Source organism: Enhydra lutris, unplaced genomic scaffold, assembly GCF_002288905.1.
Source record: "Enhydra lutris kenyoni isolate GAN:26980312 unplaced genomic scaffold, ASM228890v2 scaffoldscaffold59, whole genome shotgun sequence".
In the NCBI taxonomy this organism is placed as follows: Eukaryota; Metazoa; Chordata; class Mammalia; order Carnivora; family Mustelidae; genus Enhydra; species Enhydra lutris.
Window position 1 is genome coordinate 4,665,218 of NW_019154143.1, and position 18,920 is coordinate 4,684,137.

Below are 18,920 nucleotides of genomic sequence, written 5' to 3' on the forward strand. Positions count from 1 at the left end.
TAAGATAAAGACACAGAAGACATGCTTATAAAATCCCAGAGTACACAATCCGGGAAAGACAAACCAAAGTTAAAGTGGAAAGTAATAAGAGTGAGTGTAAAGCTTTACAACAGAGAAGAAATGAAGTGCTCACTTAGAAACTCTTTATAAATGGAGTTAGCCATCTGAGTTTAAGGAGGGCTGCTAATTGGTAGCTAAAAGAACCAATGCAAATCCACCTACCAGGACACTGAGAATGTATCAATATCAATCTGTAAACTCTGTTGCTGGTCAGCCTACATCGCCACTGTATTCATTTCTACACTCCACATTTTTAAGGGCTATACTGATTAAAAAATAGTAATTAAAAGCATGCATCCAGTTAAAGGTTAAGACAATGTCATGTGAAAATATATGCTTAACAAAGTAAACAGAGTAATAGTCTTCAAATAATGGTCTTACAAATAATATTTGAAAAGGTGGTAAGAGAATAATCGGCTTTACTCAGTATCACTGCAGAGAAGTTTAAAATGAAGGTAACAGCAGAACTTGCTCACCTCACAGGACATGACGAGGATGGAGCTACTGCACCTGAAGTACCTACAACAGTACCTGGCTTACAATTAAGTGCTCAGTAACTTGCAACAATTTTCATAATAATTACATGAAGGAATTAATAATTAAGGTCCTACTTTATGCCAAACGCTGCAATTAAGATACGATACTTCATTACATCCTTACAAGAACCCTAGGGGATTTGTTTAACTCTGTTTTACAGAAAAGGAGCCAGGGTTTCAGAGAAGTTGCCTGCTCACATCTAACATGGCATGGAACTCGATTCAAACAAAAGCTTCCCTGACTCCAAAGCCCACTTTCTTTCTACTATTTCATTCCACCTCCAAAAGCCTAACAACAGAACAGGTTTTCTTCTAAGGTAATGAGCTACTTAATATACACAAGTTGAGTAGTTTCAAAAGCTGAACTACTATCAGGGGCACCTGGGTGGCTCAGGCCTTAAGCTTCTGTCTTTGGTCCCCATAGGGCTCCCTGCTCAGCGGGAAGCCTGCTTCTCCCTCTCCCATTCTCCCTGCTTGTATTCCCTCTCTCGATGTCTCTGTTAAATCAATAAATAAAATCTTAAAAAAAACTTAGCTATCATAGAAAAGGTAGTAAAATATCTAAGAAGAATACTGTATTCAGGTTAAATACCTCAAAATATAAGATGCTTCTGTGTTCAATAATAATTTATTTTCAATGGATGTCTTCCCACTAAATTTTCATTTTATTATACCTGTTATTGTTAGCCAAGTAACATTAACTGTCTAATACAATCAGCCAATTTATCAGAACTACTTATAACTATTAATAAACTATATGTTATACTTTGTATAAAAATATTTTTTAAAGTTTCAGCATGAAAACAAATAGAAGAAACTAAATGAGCTGTCATATTAGCTTCTGCCCACTCATCCCATCTGTCTTCTCCTTTTATTTTATGGAACCCTGATTTGCTCTGTAAGATGCAACAAGATGAAGGATGAAAAATATTAAGATGAGTATCAAAAAATTTAATAACTGTATTTTATTTTGTCTTTATGTTTCAATTAGGAAACCGAGACAAGACAATTACTAATTTATAAACTGTATATTAATTAGATATGTTTGTTTCTAATAGCTATAAGTTGGCAAGCATTTCTGATATGTTTATTTGGAACATCTCAAATATTCTTTTGGGGAGTTATCTGTCACATATCCAATTCAAATGAGCTTATATAATCCATCACCACTGCTGAATGGAATCAAAAGATGAAATATTAAAAGAATCTTGAGCCCACCCTGCCCTATTATTACAGACAAGGTAAAACAAAGGCCTATTACTTTATGGTAACATCACAAGTTGATCCACCTTTCCCTCCCATTCTCTCACCTCCTGACTGCATGTACATACCTCATAATTTAGCAAAGCCTCTAATTAGAAGCTCAAATAGCAGCATTTTCATTTAACATTTACTGAGTGTCTATTATCTGCCACACTGTTACTAGAGACACTGTGGTTATACAGCAGTAACCAAAACAGACATGGCTACTGGAGCTTACAGTGTGATGTGGGACACATACATTAACCAAATACCATTCACATAAATAGCAAAGTACCTACAAATTATGAAAAACGATATGACAAAGTATACTTAAAGGACCTAATTTCAACTGGGGTCTCACGCGAGGAGACCTTAAGGAAGTGGTGCTTAAGCAAAGACCTAAAGGATAAGTAGGAGTCAGGGAAGGAGAGAGAAGAGGGAAGAGGATTCCAGAAGACAAAACAAATCCAGTTCTTAAATACTTCATAAGGAAGCTCATTATTTAGTACAGCCAGTGTCCTTTCTGGTAATCAGTAAATCAGTAAAGGTTAAAGCGAAGAGTTAAAATGTTTTTTTTTGGGACGCCTGAGTGGCTCAGTTGGTTAAGCGGCTGCCCTCGGCTCAGGTCATGATCCCAGGGGGATCAGTCCCACATCGGGCTCCTTGCTCAGCAGGAAGCCTGCTTCTCCCTCTGCCTCTGCCTGCCACTCTTTCTGCCTGTGCTCACTCTATCCGACAAAAAAAAAAAAAAAAAAAAAAAGTTTTTCTTATTCTGAGTAGCATAATATTTACCATGACTTCCTCCAGCAATGGGTTGTCCTGGTTCAATTTAGTTTTGTGTGTCAGTAATGCTAATGAATGCAGGGCCTTCCCACCCATCCCCCCCATCCTTGATACCTACACGTATTCTTTTAGCATGTAAAAAAGCAAATGGGCTTTTTCAGTGCAATCCTGACTACTGTCCAGAAGTCAATGTCTATGTTTTGCCCTGATACAGGCTTGACCTGGCTTAATAATCCTAGTGTTGTGTTTATATTGTATATTGTATATTTATATTGTATACTGTATTAACAATTCAAATAACTTGGTTGAGTTTTTTAAATCCTAGTCTGTCGCATTCCTGGCATCTATTTACAGATTTTCAAAAATATAACTATTCCTTAGATTAATATAATACTTTTCCTAAGAGCTCAGCATTCAACTAAATTGTTTACTGCTAAAATTCTGCTCATCTGGACCAGTGATATTTGAATCTCGGCCCTTCCACTCTCAGAGAGAGTACAGAGAGCACACCATGTCTGCTCGCTGCTCAGGCACTGAAAAGTTTATCCCATAATAAGATTACAGTCTGCCAATCTGGCCAATGCTGTATGAATCTATGCTGGGCTTGATGGACCTTCATCGCCTCTCTCTGCCCCAGTGGTATCTGAGAAATCTGACTGGCTAACAGCCAATAAGCAATTTCTCACACGATGTCACTGTAAACTAACCATACAAGTGGAGAAAACTTCTTCTGCACTAAAATTAAAATTAAAACGTCTCCTAAGTGTACCATCTCAAATTTTTCCACTGCTCCAAAGAGGCACACATACAAGTTCAATTTAAATTACATAATCGGAGACTCAAAGTAGTACCAGCACAGATGACTGTAAACCATAAAATTATTAGTAAACCAAATTAAAATCTGTACTGGCAAATAATTTCCCCATGTAGCCAGTTCTGCAAAAGTAGTTTCTTTTAAAAATGAACAATTAATTTCAATATGGTAGTACTTTCATCAATTTTAGAAAGTCTTTTTAAAAATGAGAAAATGGGGACGCCTGGGTGGCTCAGTTGGTTAAGCGACTGCCTTCGGCTCAGGTCATGATCCCAGCGTTCTGGGATGGAGTCCCACATGGGGCTCCTTGCTCAGCAGGGAGCCTGCTTCTCCCTCTGCCTCTGCCTGCCACTCTGTCTGCCTGTGCTCACTCTCTCTGACAAATAAATAAAAAAAATCTTTAAAAAAAAATAAAATAAAATAAAAAAATAAAAATGAGAAAATGTCAAACCATAAGTGACTCTTAATCTCACAAAACAAACTGAGGGTTGCTGCGGGGAGGGGGTTTGGGAGAGGGGGGTGGGGTTATGGACATTGGGGAGGGTATGTGCTATGGTGAGTGCTGTGAAGTGTGTAAACCTGGCGATTCACAGACCTGTACCCCTGGGGATAAAAATATATTATATGTTTATAAAAAATAAAAATTTAAAAAAAAAATGAGAAAATGTCCCTTAAAAGTGCATTTAAATATTTTTTTTCTTTTTTAAAATCTTTTTTTTTTTTTTTAACATTTTACTTATTTGACAGAGAGCTGGAGAGCACACACAAGGGGAGTGGCAGGAGAGGGAAAAGCAGGGTCCCTGCTCAGCAGGGAGCCCAATGTGGGACTTGATCCCAGGATCCTGGGCTCATGACCTGAGCTGAAGGCAGTTGTTTAACCGACTGAGCCACCCAGGTGCCCTGGTTTTTTCAATTATAATGTAATTTAAAAATTTTCATGCCCAAAAGCTTGATTTATTAAAGCCCCCCCCCCTTTTTTTCCATATGCCAGTGTTAAATGAAAACCCATTGAGAGAAATTTCTCTTTTAAAGAGGTCATCTATTGAAACTGAAAGCTCATAAAATTTGTGTATCTTAAAGACTCACTACTGAGATGCTTTAAAAAATCAGTCTCTAGATATGAAACAGACAACATCTTGAATGTGAGTCATCCTAAAAAGTGAAATGTTATCCACTAAATTATAGAACTTAGTATGGAAACTGGTCTGTCAAACACTCCAAGCTTATCTGATCAGATCTACCACATCTATATTACCTGCTGAAGCAAAACCTAACATGAAGGCTTCATGACATGTTTAAAATATTTTTACTAAAACTCCTAACTTGGCTGAATTTTCATGCCTGCTCTCAATTCAGATCCTAACAGGGGAGGAAGAAAAGGTTCTTTTGATAAAATAAAACTCAGAAGACTAGAGCTAGGTCAGGGACCTTTATGGATGTCCTCATACCCATTAGACGACGCATTAGAAGTTGGTAAGTAAACTTGATCTCAGCAAAATCATTGTCGCTAAAAATGCAGGAAGAACTGCTACATCAAGTACAAAGTAGAAGCAGTTGTAAGAGTAATACAATATAGCATTTTCTAGGATACAGATTAAGGCATTTAAAAAGTTTTTGTTTCATTTGCGGCTACAGCTCATTAAAGCTGTGTAGTACCAACTAGTAGTTCAGGGTGTAACTTATCCTTCCTAATCAAAGATGACACCGATATCTTATTTCCTGTGGGGATGGGTGTGGTTGAAGAGACAGTTATGTCCAAGCCATCAATCTGTGTATGGAGAAGTCTGCGGGTCTCACACACGCTTGTCGCTTGATTTTATATTCGTGCCTGCAGTCGGCAAGGCCTATGCTGCGATGATTTCAAATAAAATATCCAACAGGCAATCGAGTAGTCTGTGGTTATTGTTACTGCTCAGAGAAAACAGTCGCACTCCTCAGCGTTTCATCGCAAGAAAAACCTCCCGGGGGTGAGAACAACTCAGAGCAAGACTGCAACTTGCAAAACTAAGCACAGTCAGGAAACTGGGGTGGGGGCTCACACAGTCTCTAAGCACCATTTACTTACTCCTTTGAGACGGCTACAACACGAAGTGATGAAATGAATAGGAGAGAAAAAAAAAAAAAAAAAGGATCATCCCAATTCGGCAGCTTGACTGTCGCTGGGCTGGCGTCGGGACCGGCCGGAGGGACCCCGAAACAGCCTGCTCCCGCAGCCGTCGCGCGCGGTGGTCGCCGGCGGAGCGAGGACCCAAGTTGGCCTCCGCGCCCACGCCGGAACTTGGCCCCGTCTGGCGGCCGCGCCGGCGCCCCCGCTCGCCGCGGCGCCCCCCGCCCGCTCCGCCCGCCGCGGGCTCAGCCAACTTCCCGCCCAGCCCCGGCGGTCGCCGCCCAGCCCCGCGCGGGGCCCGAGTCCCGCAGCCGCCGCGGCTGCTGCCGCGTGCGGGCGGGTGGGTGGGGGAGGGGCCGCCGCCGCCTCACCCGACGGGCCGCGAGAACAAAGCGGCGGCCGCGGCGGCGCTAACTTTTTCGGTGTCTGATCCGCGCTCCCTGAGGCGACTACTTACAGAGGCGGGCTCCGCCGGTCGTGAGAAACTCCGCGGCCGCCAGCGTCTGGATCCCAGACGAGGCGCCAGCTAGGCTTCACGCGCCTCGCAGAATCCCACCCGCCGCTGGCGCCCCTTCCTCCCTCCCTCTCCTCCCCGTCCCGTCCTGAGGCCCGGGGGCGGGGGGCCGGGGCGTGCGGGGCGGGGGCGCGCGGCCGGCGCGGGGCCTGCCGGGAGCTGTAGTTTCCGGGCGGGCCCGAGCGGGTGGTAGCCGCGCGGGGATGCCACTGTGCCTTTGCACTGTGCAGGCAGCGAGGGCTCTGCGTCCTCGGACGTCCCCGTGTCTCCGTGGGCGGGGGGGAGCGGGGCGCGACCGTGTATTTTAACCAGTTACATACGGTACTCGAACCCATCATTGCCTTTTTCTCTTTTATCGTCCGCTCTGACCGAGGCCGATGTGGCAAGGAACCAAGAGGTGACAACTTGAATGGGGGACTCGGAAGCGGTCCACAGCAGAGAGCAGTTTCCACCCTGATTGCTCTTCTCCCTGCTCCCCACGTTTTCCTCCCTCGGGCCTGCCTCCCAGGTGGCCGCCTGGCGCCGCAGCCCCAGGCATTCTGCACCCGACGCAGAGACATCCAGAGCCCTTCATCTAAGCAGAGTAAACCGAAGTGGTAACTTTGGTTTCCTATTTGTCCATCATTCAGCTCGCGGGTGTCCCCTGCCATCAAAGTGAAGTGCAGTCAAGAATCATAAACCTAGGCTTCCACGTCCAGGGAAACAGGGTAACAATGCCCGGGGAACGGGGAGGGGTGGGTGTCAGGATGAGGATCTAGAGGGAAAAGACATTATGTGGTAAATTATAACTTTAATGTGAGAAGAAAACCTGACCAGCTGACGGTGGCTGTCCCAGGAAGGACCTAGTTCTCCTTCTGTCAAGGTTTTATCTCAAAAAGACTTAAGTAAAACATATTGAGACAAGCTGGATGGGCTGCTTATCAACGATCCATCCATCCCCACAGCAGGGGTCTAAGGCAGCTTCTGAGAAGAGAAAGAAAAGAAAGTTAAGTGACTCCCTCTGTTTTAAGTCATCTTGTATTTAAACTTAAAAAATGAGAATTTTTAAATAACTTATATTAAAGATGGGGCAAGTAAAATTGTGTGTAACTCGGATCTACTCTGAAACTATTGTTTAGAAAAGACATTTCTGAAATACTTTCAGGAATTGGAAGCTACCAAATGTACCCATATCCTGTCGATCTAATATTTTATATTTAGTCTTATTCTGCTATTGTTTTATTTTAAAATTGAAAGTAAATCTACTCAAGTTTATATTATTTTTAAAGAACCCTCTTGCCTAACTTTGCCTTTTTCTTCCTTCCACTTTCCAACAGACGTTTTAGTCCAGCCCCAAATATTCTCTCTCAGCAAGATTCCCAGGACCTCATTGGAGCAATTTACAGCCAGTCCCATCTCACCAGTAACTTCCATTTTCTCTCATGGTCCTTAAAGAGACAGAAGTTACTCTTCCTAGAAGTAACTTTTCTAAACAAATCAAGCTCGTTATTTAGAGATTTAAGGATTTGTGTGTGTGAGAGGGGGGGAAATATATATATATATATATATATATATGTATATATATATATATATTCATTCCATTTCCGCTGCACTGCTTCTCTTTTAAAAAATAAAATTGTTTCCTCCACTTTAAATGAATTTTTCAACAATACATTTTAGCATAGGACTATATTTGTACCTGTAATCTTTTGCTGGACATGAACTACAATTTCCTCAAGACATTTTATTCCTATTCCAGAAGCACTGCAGTGATTAAGATTTGGTTTGATAAGTAAAGATATTCCCATATGAGATTTTTAAGCCTTGAAAGAAAATATAATCAGAGCAACCATGATGGAAAAGATTTTATTTCTTGGTGGTGGCTTATGAAAAATGGAAGCTTACAATCTTCCTCTCATGGGACTATAGTTGCAAGTCTCGTCCCACATTTACTGGCCTTCCCTGTACTCAATGAAATGCAACACAATCATTCAGACGTGTACCTGCTGTAAGCAAAACGAGTCAACATTCGTGATTTAAGAGAGCAGAGTTGCCTGATTCAGAATCTTAAATGGAAAAAAAGATGATTTGCTAGGGTCCCTACTAGAGGAAATGCTCATTATTCTAAAACTTCGGCTGGTTTTAATTTATAGAATGTGATTCCTGAAAAAAATTATTTTGTTTTTGTGGGTTTTTTTTCCAAGAGGTTGAAACATAAGTGAAAAATGCACCACAAAAAAAACCTCTCTTTTGAAATACTATAGACTGGTTATAATGTATTTTGGAAAGCCAACTGAGAAAGAAAACAAAGGTGCTGTGGACCTGGATAGGGAACCAGTATTAAAACACTGGCCAGAGCAAAGGAGTTAGGCAAGTGGGCTCCCTCACTCATAGTCTGGAAATTGCAGCTGCCCAGAAGGGCCAGTTAGAAGCAAAGGGTTGGGATGGGACTTGGAAGGCAGAATCCAATCTAGTCTCTGCCATGTCACAGGTGCATGCTGCTCAGTCTCAACTACGAATTGATGTTCTTGTCCGTGAAATGCAGAAAGATGGTTCCGTACCTCCACAGGATTGTTGTGAGAAGGAAGAGATGCCCTGAGTGGACCACACATACAGTGGACATTGGAGGTAGTTCCCCAGGACGCATCATGGTTCTGCCACTGAACAGTTATGTGGCCACAGGCATAGCAACCTCAGTCAGCTTCTGTCTCAGCATCAGTTATCCAAGGTCACCGGTATTATCCTTGGATGATAGCACTCCTTACCCGGGGAGTTGTGCAAGAACAAAATGACATAACACATGGATGACACCTTAAAAAAATTCACAAGTAAATGCTCAGTAAATGTTAGCTATTATTCAGGTTAAAGAGCTTTTTTGGGTGCCACATCTCCTGGCAACACAGAGAAAGAAAAGTTAACAAGCTTATGTCTGTGAAGGGAAATTTAAGATAATAGTGAAGAGTTTAAATAACCCAGGAATCCCTATGGCTGTAGGATGAATTCTTTTTTATGTCCTCAAAGGAAGGTCCGACTGCACAGGTACTCAGCTGACCAGAAGCCATCACTGTGACACTTTCTACACTGATAGCTCAGGTGTTCCCGTGCCAGATAAAAATCACTAAATGGTCTTATATTTGTTGGTTTCATTTTTAATGAAGTAATCAGACTATACTGAACATTATTATAATTAATACTCTGATCATACATCCCAAATTTCCAAATCTCCAGAAAGAATTCTGACTAACCCTAGACTTCAAACTCTCTCCTAGTTCGTTATATGATGATGGAACGTGTGGCTGAAAGCTAATTGAGGTTAATTTGGCTTGCTTGCCCTTTTCCCTAGATTCTCCTTAAAGTCCTTGGTGTACGGACTCAATAAACATTTTTTTTTTTAAGATCTTATTTATTTGAGAGGCAGAGATCACAAGCAGGTAGAGAAGTAGGCAGAGAGAAGAGGAAGCAGGCTCTCCACTGAGCAGAGAGCCCGATTCGGGGCTCGATCCCAGGACCCTGGGATCATGACCTGAGCCGAAGGCAGAGGCTTATACCCACTGAGCCATCCAGGTGCCCCTCAATAAACATTTTTGAGAGGCTACCATGTGCAGGGCATTTGATAGGATCTATAGGTGAAGCAATTGTTGTTCTTGGGGACTACTGTTTATTAAACAAGGTACATAAAGATCTTTCATACGGAGAAAAGAGTAAGAAAGTAAGTAGGAGGCAAAATAAAAGGTTAAAAGATGGCAGAGAAGTACAAGACCTACCCCAATGTGGAGAAGGCTAAATACATGGACAAAGGATTTTAGCTGAGCTTTGAAGAATGAGTAGGATTGGAAATATGGGGGAGGAGAATGGGGAAAAAAGGGAAAGTCCAGGTGAGCAAAAGCACATACATATAAAAACATGGGGGCATAGCTGTGGACCAGAGTTTGGTTAGGCTGAGCCATAGGATTCTTTTCCTCACAATTTTTAACAATTGAGGTGTAATTCACAAACTATAAATTTCACCTTTTTAAAGTGCACCCTTTACTGGTTTTGAGTATATTCACAAATTACGCAACATTATGACTACCTAATTTCAGAATATTTTCATCGCCCCCAAAAGAAACTCCATGTCCAGGAGGAATCACTCCCTGTGACCCTCGGAGATGGCCAGTCCACCCAGTGGGCTTCCAGTGGACTCACAGTTGCTTGGATTTGGAACACTTGGGTGGGCAGGTGGGGGGAATGGTGTGGATGAGCTGCTGCTAGGACACATGCTGTACTTGCTACACTTGGCTCCAAACACCGACTTAACAAATCTCTACCTCTAGCTTGATCCCTTTCTATAAACACTTGAATGTTCCACAGAAAGATCACAAATTCAAAGTGTCCCTAACTGAACTCATCTTTGCCTTGAAACCTGTGGTTCTTCTTATATTTCCAAGCAGTTTGAGAATAACCATGCCTTTCCTTGTGCTCCAGGCAGGTTGTTTCCATAGCACACATAACGCTTTACCACACAGCTCTCTCTCTTACTACACTGTAAGCTCCTGGAAAATAGGGGCCATATAGAACTCATCCCTATCTTCTTTGCAGAGTGCTTTACTCAGTCTTAGTGCTCAGTGCTCCGCTGAGATTTGGGAGTCCTTTCATGGGAAGGAGACTGAAATGATGCAAAGGGATGAAATTATCTTCAGGAAGACCAGGAATGGAAATTGCATTTATTGAGGTCCTACTCTTGAAAAGGAAGGGGAGTCTAACACATGCTACGACATGGATGAACCTTGAGGACAGCATGCTAAATGAAATAAGTCAGTCACAAAAATATAAAAACTAGTGGTTCCACTTATGTGAGGTCCTTAGAGAGTCATGTTCGTGGAGACCAAAAGTAGAATGGTGGCTGCCAAGGGTTAGAAGGAGGAGAGAATGGAGAGTTCTTATTTAACAGACTCAGAGTTTCAGTTCTGCAAGATGACAAGAGTTCTGGAGATAGATGGTGAGGACAGTTGCCCAATGGTGTGACTATATTAACACCACTGAACTGTACTCTTAAAACTGGCTAAGAGGACAAATTTTATGTCCCATAGATTTTACCACAATGAACAAAAACAACAACGAAGCAACACTAGCCCAGGAACTTAAACCAACTATTACATTAACTAAAAAATATGTAATATTAAACATGAAGGAAGGGTATAAAAATAAATATCAAATACAATTACCTTGTTGACAAAACAGAGTTTTCTTAATTTTCTCATTTTGTAACAGACTGACTACGGATAGCCGTGGACAAGTGTTAATATGGAACTAGCCTTTGGGAACTAATGGCGTTAATTATGTTAAAAATAGAAGCTGAGGGAAGAAGGGCAATAATTAAAGAAGGTAGCAGTGCCAAAGCAAGATCATTTTCTGCCTGTTGTTATTGATTTGGCTCTGCTATTATGCACTATGACAAGTCAAATATTTCCTCAGATTTTTGGCAGGTACTACTCTGAATGATCATAAGGTATTTGTTTTCAGACGTTCAATATTTTATTGGGAATTTCATATGCTTCCAGGTCCCTGCTTTTGTAAGGATTATGTTATCCAAAAGTTTGACACATGTAGAGTATATGCTAAGGATGCGTGTGTACTATAAGATAATAGTAGTATATAACTTGCAACAGAATATAATAAAGATAAACATGGGAAATACTGGCACAGAGATGTTGTGTAAGAAGGCTCTTCTGTAGCCATCATTCCAGTTTCCTTCATATTTTCAGCCTGTAAAAATCCCGAATAATAATTTTTCCTGTATCCTTGTTTAGGGCATGGTCCTGAATGTCACGTATTTCCTGTCTGAGCCATGAGCTTGTTTTCTGATCGGTGTTTATTTTCTCTGATCTAAGAGTAGAGTTGAAAGAAGGGGACCATTTTGCCTAGACTGCAATGAAGATGCACATTTTTCTTCTTTGGTCACTTCCCCTGCTTGCAAAATTTCCTCCCCGTCTGCTTCCTAAAATTACAACTTTGTTTCTTCCTAATTTGTAATACAGGTTTAACCCTAGACTGTTGGAAAGATTTTCTTGGAACACTAAACAAACATAGTATGAAAGACGATTATTCGATCTCTTTCACTTTCTTATGGATATCTAAATTCAAACTTTAGTGTTGCCCATAATAGGCATGTGACTCAAAGCAGTGAGAATCAGAAGAAAAAAAAAAAAAAAATCAAAGTTTGTCCAGGGACAGAAGGGGATTAGTCTTACTAAAATTGTATCCTGAGTAATTTAAGCTTCTTTTAAAGGGAAATTCAGGTATACTCTCGGCCTGTGCTAATGACAGCTCTGCTGAAATGCTTTTTCAAACATTAAAATTGAAGGTGGATCAGCTCATCTAATTTATTACGGTCTGGACAACCTTGTATATATAAACCGTAGGGTTGGAAAGGATTTTTTATGACCTCAATCTGGGTTGTTTTAGAACTACTAAAACACTTGAAATACTTTGCTAATGTTTTCAGATATATAAATAAAACTAACATCATAAATCCATCCTAAGTTTAAACTTAAATTTAAGCAAAACTAAAGGTATATATAGGAACATATGTGGTTTAAGGCAGAATATAGGTTATGGTATCATGTCGCAACTTTCTATCGTTATTATTAATAGCTATGGTGGCATAGTCAGCTTTTTTTTTTTTAATGAGTGTTGCTATTTTCTGTATATTTGTGTCATATTTATTTACTTTCTTAACATTTTATTTTGGAATTTATTTATTTATTTTAGAGCCTTCCTTCCTTTCTCATTTGAGACTGCTGGGCCTAACCCAAATCTTAAAACAAGTTTTTGTTTGTTTGTTTATGAGTTGAAAATTACTCTTGGAATTATTGTCCTTTCATGAAAAGTCAGAAAGTGTCAAATTCACAACCGCAATTAATACTGCTTCAAGATCACAAAACTGAGAGAAGGGGAGCTTTTACAGTTAACTCTGATTACAAACTGTGTAGCATGATCAGTAGAATAGCCTCACAATTTCATATCATTAGAACTAAGATAAATAGAACAGAATACCTTGGAAAATCTGTACGCGACCCCAAAGCGAAAGACAACCAAATTCCTTAGCCTTGACTTTAGATTATATTAGTTTACATTGTGGTATTTCTTTTTTTTTTTTTTTTTTAAAGAAAAACGTATTTCCCCGTCTAATAAGTATGGTGTTAGACATCTGATGAAAAGAGAGAAAAAACACAAAATGAGTATTCTGCTTAACACTTGGAAATAAAATAATTTCCTGTCAGGGTTTACATTCAGGAAAAGCCTACCTCAGTATATTAAAAATTAGATTTTATAACTACTTAAATTTTCTCCTTGGAAACTGGCAAAACCTGTAGGTTTTAGTAAACATGCACCGCCTGCCATTGAGTTGGCTTTGTGTGTGCCCAGGCAGGTTATTCCACATCCCTGTGCTTTTGTGTTCTTACCACTAACAATGAGAATAATAGTAATATCTTTCATCATACGAATATATAGAATTAGAGGATCTTTAGAAACATATCATTGACATACCCACCATCTTTGATCATATTTTTACCTTGAATCAAAAAATTTAATTAGTAACTTTGAATGGAAATAAGTTCTTGTGTTAACAGCTTTTTCTTTCACATGCTATCATTGAAAATTGCCAGAAATTATTGCCTTGTCACCTACTTCATCCTTAAAATGCAAAAAAAAAAAAAAAAGGAGACAGAATCTTTTAAGTAAAAAATCAAAATGAATCTACAAATACACAAACTATACACATATGTATACATACTCTTTGTAACAATTGGTTTTTTTTGAAACTATACAGTCAATTTTGGTATCATACAGATCAGAGCTGTCTGTTCTGTGAGCAGTAAAGAGATGAACTTTCTTGGGGGGAGGGCGTTCTTCATCTTTTGATTCTCTCTATCCTCATCTCCTTGAGTAGATTAAAATTCCTTACTGGAAGTGGGGTTTTTTTTGTGGGGGGGGGGATGGATCTTGAAAGCTTTTGGTTTTTAGACCCTGCAGAGAAAAACTGACTTAAAAGCAGGTTAAATTTGTGAAAGAGTTAAGAGGAATTTTGCTTGGGGACAAGATGAGTGTCCGTGACAGGAATCAGGGTTTATGGGTATGTTCCCCTCCCTTTCTCTTCGAGGAGAGTGAACTGTTATTCTAAAGGGCTGGGAAGGGAGAGGGCCAGAAAACCAGAGGAAAGGAGATTTTTTTCCTAACTTTTATTGCCACCTTGACTTGACCTCTGATAAGGTGAAAGGAGCCGGGAAGATTTACAGGAAATCTGGATTCCTGAGATTTCTGAGGAACAGCAAATGTCTGACTCTGTACTGCGGAAGCAAACATTTAAATTTTAATTCCATTATTGAAAACTGCGGTGGACAGATTTGGGCAAGGATATAATGTGGGCGTCTTCATAGTCTCTGTGGCAACTCAAGGAACAAAGGGCAAGGTGTTTTAGGGTGAGGCTTGTAGACTGGCAAAAAGTAAGGGGAAGGCTGAGAGTTTTGGATCTAATCTTATCTACTTCATAATTTGTCGAGGACTGGCCCATTTTAGTAATCCTTTTTTCTCTCTCTTTTTTTTTTCCACCATTATCCTCAGGGATTTCACAAAATGATTATTAATGTTATCATTAATCTGATTATATGGTTTTTGCTCGTGTGTTTCTCAGAGTGTGGGATTAATATAATGGTTCTTAGCCCTGCTAGAATCACCTGGCAAGTTTTAAAGACATCTGATGTCCAGGCCACACACCAGACTAATCATATCAAAATCTTTCACTATGTAGTTAAAACTGTAGGATAATGTATTATTTTTCCAAGGTAAAATAATTTAACCACAGCTGTCTTCAAATGCTTTGGTCTCAGGACTCCTTTACCTTCCTAATCTTTTCTCTGTGATTTGGGCACTGAGCATTTGGAAAATATTGGTTCACTGAGTTACACAGATACTCCAAATGTTGAACACTTTATTATATATCATTAAAAAATTGCATTTGTTAAAATAACTGAGGAACACAAATAGCTTTTGTTTGTGTGAATTATGTCTATCAATGTCTACTGTATTGAAAATTAAAACAGGCATTTTATAAATGTTTAATATGGCTTATTTAAAAATAACAGAAGCATTACATGTTAAGTAACACATTTTTATATAAAATGTCTGTTTCTAAAAACAAAAATAATTTTGTGAAAGGGCTGACATTTTTGAATATTTAAAAATTTTCTTTAATCTCTGACTTATTAGAAAATAACTGGATTTGTTTATGTAATCAATCTGCTGAGGTATGTTATTTTGGTTGAAGTATATGAAGAAAATTTGGCCTCATGCTGACATGTAGTAGGAAGAGAAAGAAGTATTTTAATACCCTCAAAATAATTGTGGATAATTTTCTTTGTTATTCAATCAAAACATGATAGATGGTAATGTCATAAAAGTAAGTTGCAATGCAGAATCTGACACCATATAAACAAATTTTTTACTTCATTACATTAAACTCCATTGGTCTCTCTTACACTTTGAATGGATCTTATCTCTGTGACTTGGGCACTGAACATTTGGAAAATATTGGTTCACTGAGTTATACAGATGCTCCAAGTGTTGAATATTTTATTATATATTATTTAAAAATTGCATTTGTTAAAATAACTGACTTTGTCAGAAAAGTTGTTACATGTAAGGAAATTGTCAGGCTTGTGGTAGCTTATACAAGTTTCCCCAAATTCCAATTTTTACCTGAAAGATCTAGTTTTATCATTGGTGATAAACACTGCCAGTTAGTTTCCTTGAATGCATAGGCATACTTTATTCATTTTCTAACAAATGTCAATACAATGACAATGAATAATCATACATTATCAGTTACTTATTATTCTATCAGTAAATTAGAATCTTATGAAAGAAAAGCAGATTGTTCACTATATATCTCAAACAATTGTCCAAGCACTTCTCCTTGAGACAACTGTCCTTCAGTATGAAGCATGAGTACTTTATGTGTACCTCCCATTTTTTTTTAAAGATTTTATTTATTTATTTGACAGAAAGAGATCATAAGTAGGCAGAGAGGCAGGTTGGGGATGGTTGGGGGGAAGCAGGCTCTCCGCTGAGCAGAGAGCCTGATGCGGGGCTCAATCCCAGGACCCTGAGATCATGACCTGAGCCAAAGGCAGAGGCATAACCCACTGAGCCACCCAAGTGCCCATACCTCTCATTTTTTAAAAAGACTTTACTTTATTTAATTGAGAGAGAGCAAGAATGAGAGAGAGAGTGTAGGAGCAGTGGGGTGGGGTGGAGAGGGAGGGAGAAGCAGACTCCCCCCTAAGCATGGAGCCCAATGTGGGACTCCATCTCAGGATCCTGGGATCATGACCTGAGCTCAAGGCAGACACCTATCCGTCCAACTAACTGAGCCACACGGATGCCCATGTACCTCCAGTTTTGTCATGCAGAATATAAAAAAATTCATGCTGTCAACTTCTGTTTCTAGTCAAGATGGAGTAAGAGACTATATTTATCATCCCATCTTGAAAAAAAAAATTAAACATCTATGTTCAAATATTGGGAAACAAGTATCACAAAAGAGGGATGGCAAAAGAGAAGTAAGTGACATGAGCTAGACACTTCCCACTTGCCAACTTGAGGAGTTTCCATGATGCAGGGGACATAGAAGAATCCCAGCAAAGTTAGGTGGTCTCTGTGAAATGAAAGAACAGAGTTGAAAATATGGGAGGGTGGCTAGAATTTGCAGGACAGAGTGGAGGAAAGAGAGATCATTTTAGATTTCTCCGTAAGTCTTCGTCTGAGTATGTAACAAAATGTGCAGGTGAGAAAATTCACCAAGGGTGGAAGAAAAAGCTAAGGAGCAGACATAACAAGCCCCAGGGGACAGATAGGGTCAGGAATCCTTTGTATTTCTACTAGTCAAAGTGGAGGGGTGCCTGGGTGGCTCAGTTGGTTAAGAGTCTGCCTTCAGCTCAGGTCATGATCCTGGGGTCCAGGGATCAAGCCCTGCATTGAGCTCCCTGCTCAGTGGGGAGTCTGCTTCTCCTTCTCATTCTCCCTCTGTACTCACTCTCTCTCTCTTTCTCTCTCCCAAATAAATAAATAAAATCTAAAAAAAAAAAAAAGTGGAAAAATCTCAATATACAAGAAGCAAAGGGCAAAAAAAAAAATGCCCAGAAAGTATTGCTTTGGCTGGGTCAAAGTATACCTGGATTATAAACTGCTCTGCTGCAGCCTAACAAAATTAAAAGCAAGCCTCCAAAGGATCAAACTATTTTCACCTCAACCGTGTTTCAAAGATTAAGAATCTTTAAATGAAAACAAATATGCCCAGCACCCAAAAAGTAAAATTTGCAACATCTGATATCTAATAAAAAAATTACCAGGATAGCAAAGAAGTAGCAATATACAACCATAATGAAGTGGAAAAAAATCAATTAATAGAAATGACACAGATGATAAATTAGCAGATAGAGATATTAAAAACAGTTGTCATAACTATATTCTGTATGTTCAAGAAGGTAAAGGAAAGATCGAACATATTAAGGATAGTGTAAAGAAAATCTAAATTAAACCTCTAGGGAAGGAAAACAGCAATGTCTGGGATGAAAAGTAACTGGATGGAATCAATAACAGATTAGGCACCATAAGAAAAATTAGTGAACTTGAAGACATAGAAATAGAAACTATAGATACAATAAAATAGGCAAGGAAAAAAAAACCAGAAAAAAAAATGTCAGAGCACTGGTGAACTGTGGGAAAAACCTCTATCAACTTAATATGTGTGTAAGTGGAGCCCCCAATGGGGGAAGGCAGATAAAAATACTTGAAGATGTAATAGCTAAATATTTTCCAAATTTGATGAAAACTTAAAACCCATTGGTCCAAGACACTCTGTGAACCCCAAGCATGAGAACATAAAATTCCACCAAGGCATATCACAATCAAATTGCTTGAGAATTGTGATAAAGAGAAAATCTTAAGACAGATTGAATCGCATTACATGCAGAGGAAAAAAATTAGGATGACAGTCGATTTCTCATCAGAAACAAAGCAAGCAAGAAGACATTGGAGAAATATCTTTAAAGTTCTGAATGAGGGGCACCTGGGTGACTCAATTGGATTGAGCCCAGAGTCAACAGGGAGCCTGCTTCACTCTCCTTCTGCCCCCCGACCCACCCTGCACATGATCGCTCACATTCCCTCTCTCTCTCTCTCAAATAAATGAATTAATTTAAAAAAAAGTACTGAAAGGAAAAAGGTGTCAACATAGAATTCTATACTCAGTGAAAATATCTTTCAAAAAAAATGAAGGGAAAATAAATGTTTTTTAGCATACAAAAATTGCTACCATACCTGTGCTACAAGAAGTGTTAAAAGATGTCTTCTGGCCAGAAGGAGAATGATACCAGATGGACATACGTATCTATACAAAGGAAGGAAGAGTATCAGAAATGGTAAATATATGGGTAAATGAAAAAGACTTTTAAAAACCTTATTTTAACAAAGTTCATGAAAAGTAATTAATGTGAAGATAATAGCAAGTAAAAGATATATAAAAATATATAAGTAAAATATCACAAAGACCAAAAAGGGAAATAGAAATATGCTATTGTAAGATTTTTTTTTTTTTTTAAGATTTTACTTATTTATGTTGGGGTGGGGAGAAGGAGAGGGAGAGAAGCAAACCCTGCTGAGTAAGGAGCCCAACACAGGGCTCAATCCCACAACTCTGAGATAATTACCTGAGCCAAAATCAAGAGTCAGAGCTTAACTGACTGACCTACTCAGGTGCCCCGTAAGATTCATGTACTATACAATAAGTGACATAATAATTCTTAATGGTAGACAGGAACATATTAAAGCTATATATTATAAGTC

The 18,920-nt window shown here is 39.3% G+C and overlaps 1 protein-coding gene across 1 annotated transcript in view; it reads right to left on the bottom strand.

Moving 5' to 3' along the window:
- The window catches only part of LOC111158360 (protein kinase D3), an 83,261-nt gene extending 77,135 nt beyond the window's left edge, over positions 1-6,126 (bottom strand). The window contains exon 1 of the mRNA XM_022520358.1: positions 6,000-6,126. The gene's annotated coding sequence lies outside the window, so the exon portion shown is untranslated. The remainder of the gene's footprint in view (positions 1-5,999) is intronic.
- Positions 6,127-18,920: the final 12,794 nt, after the last annotated feature.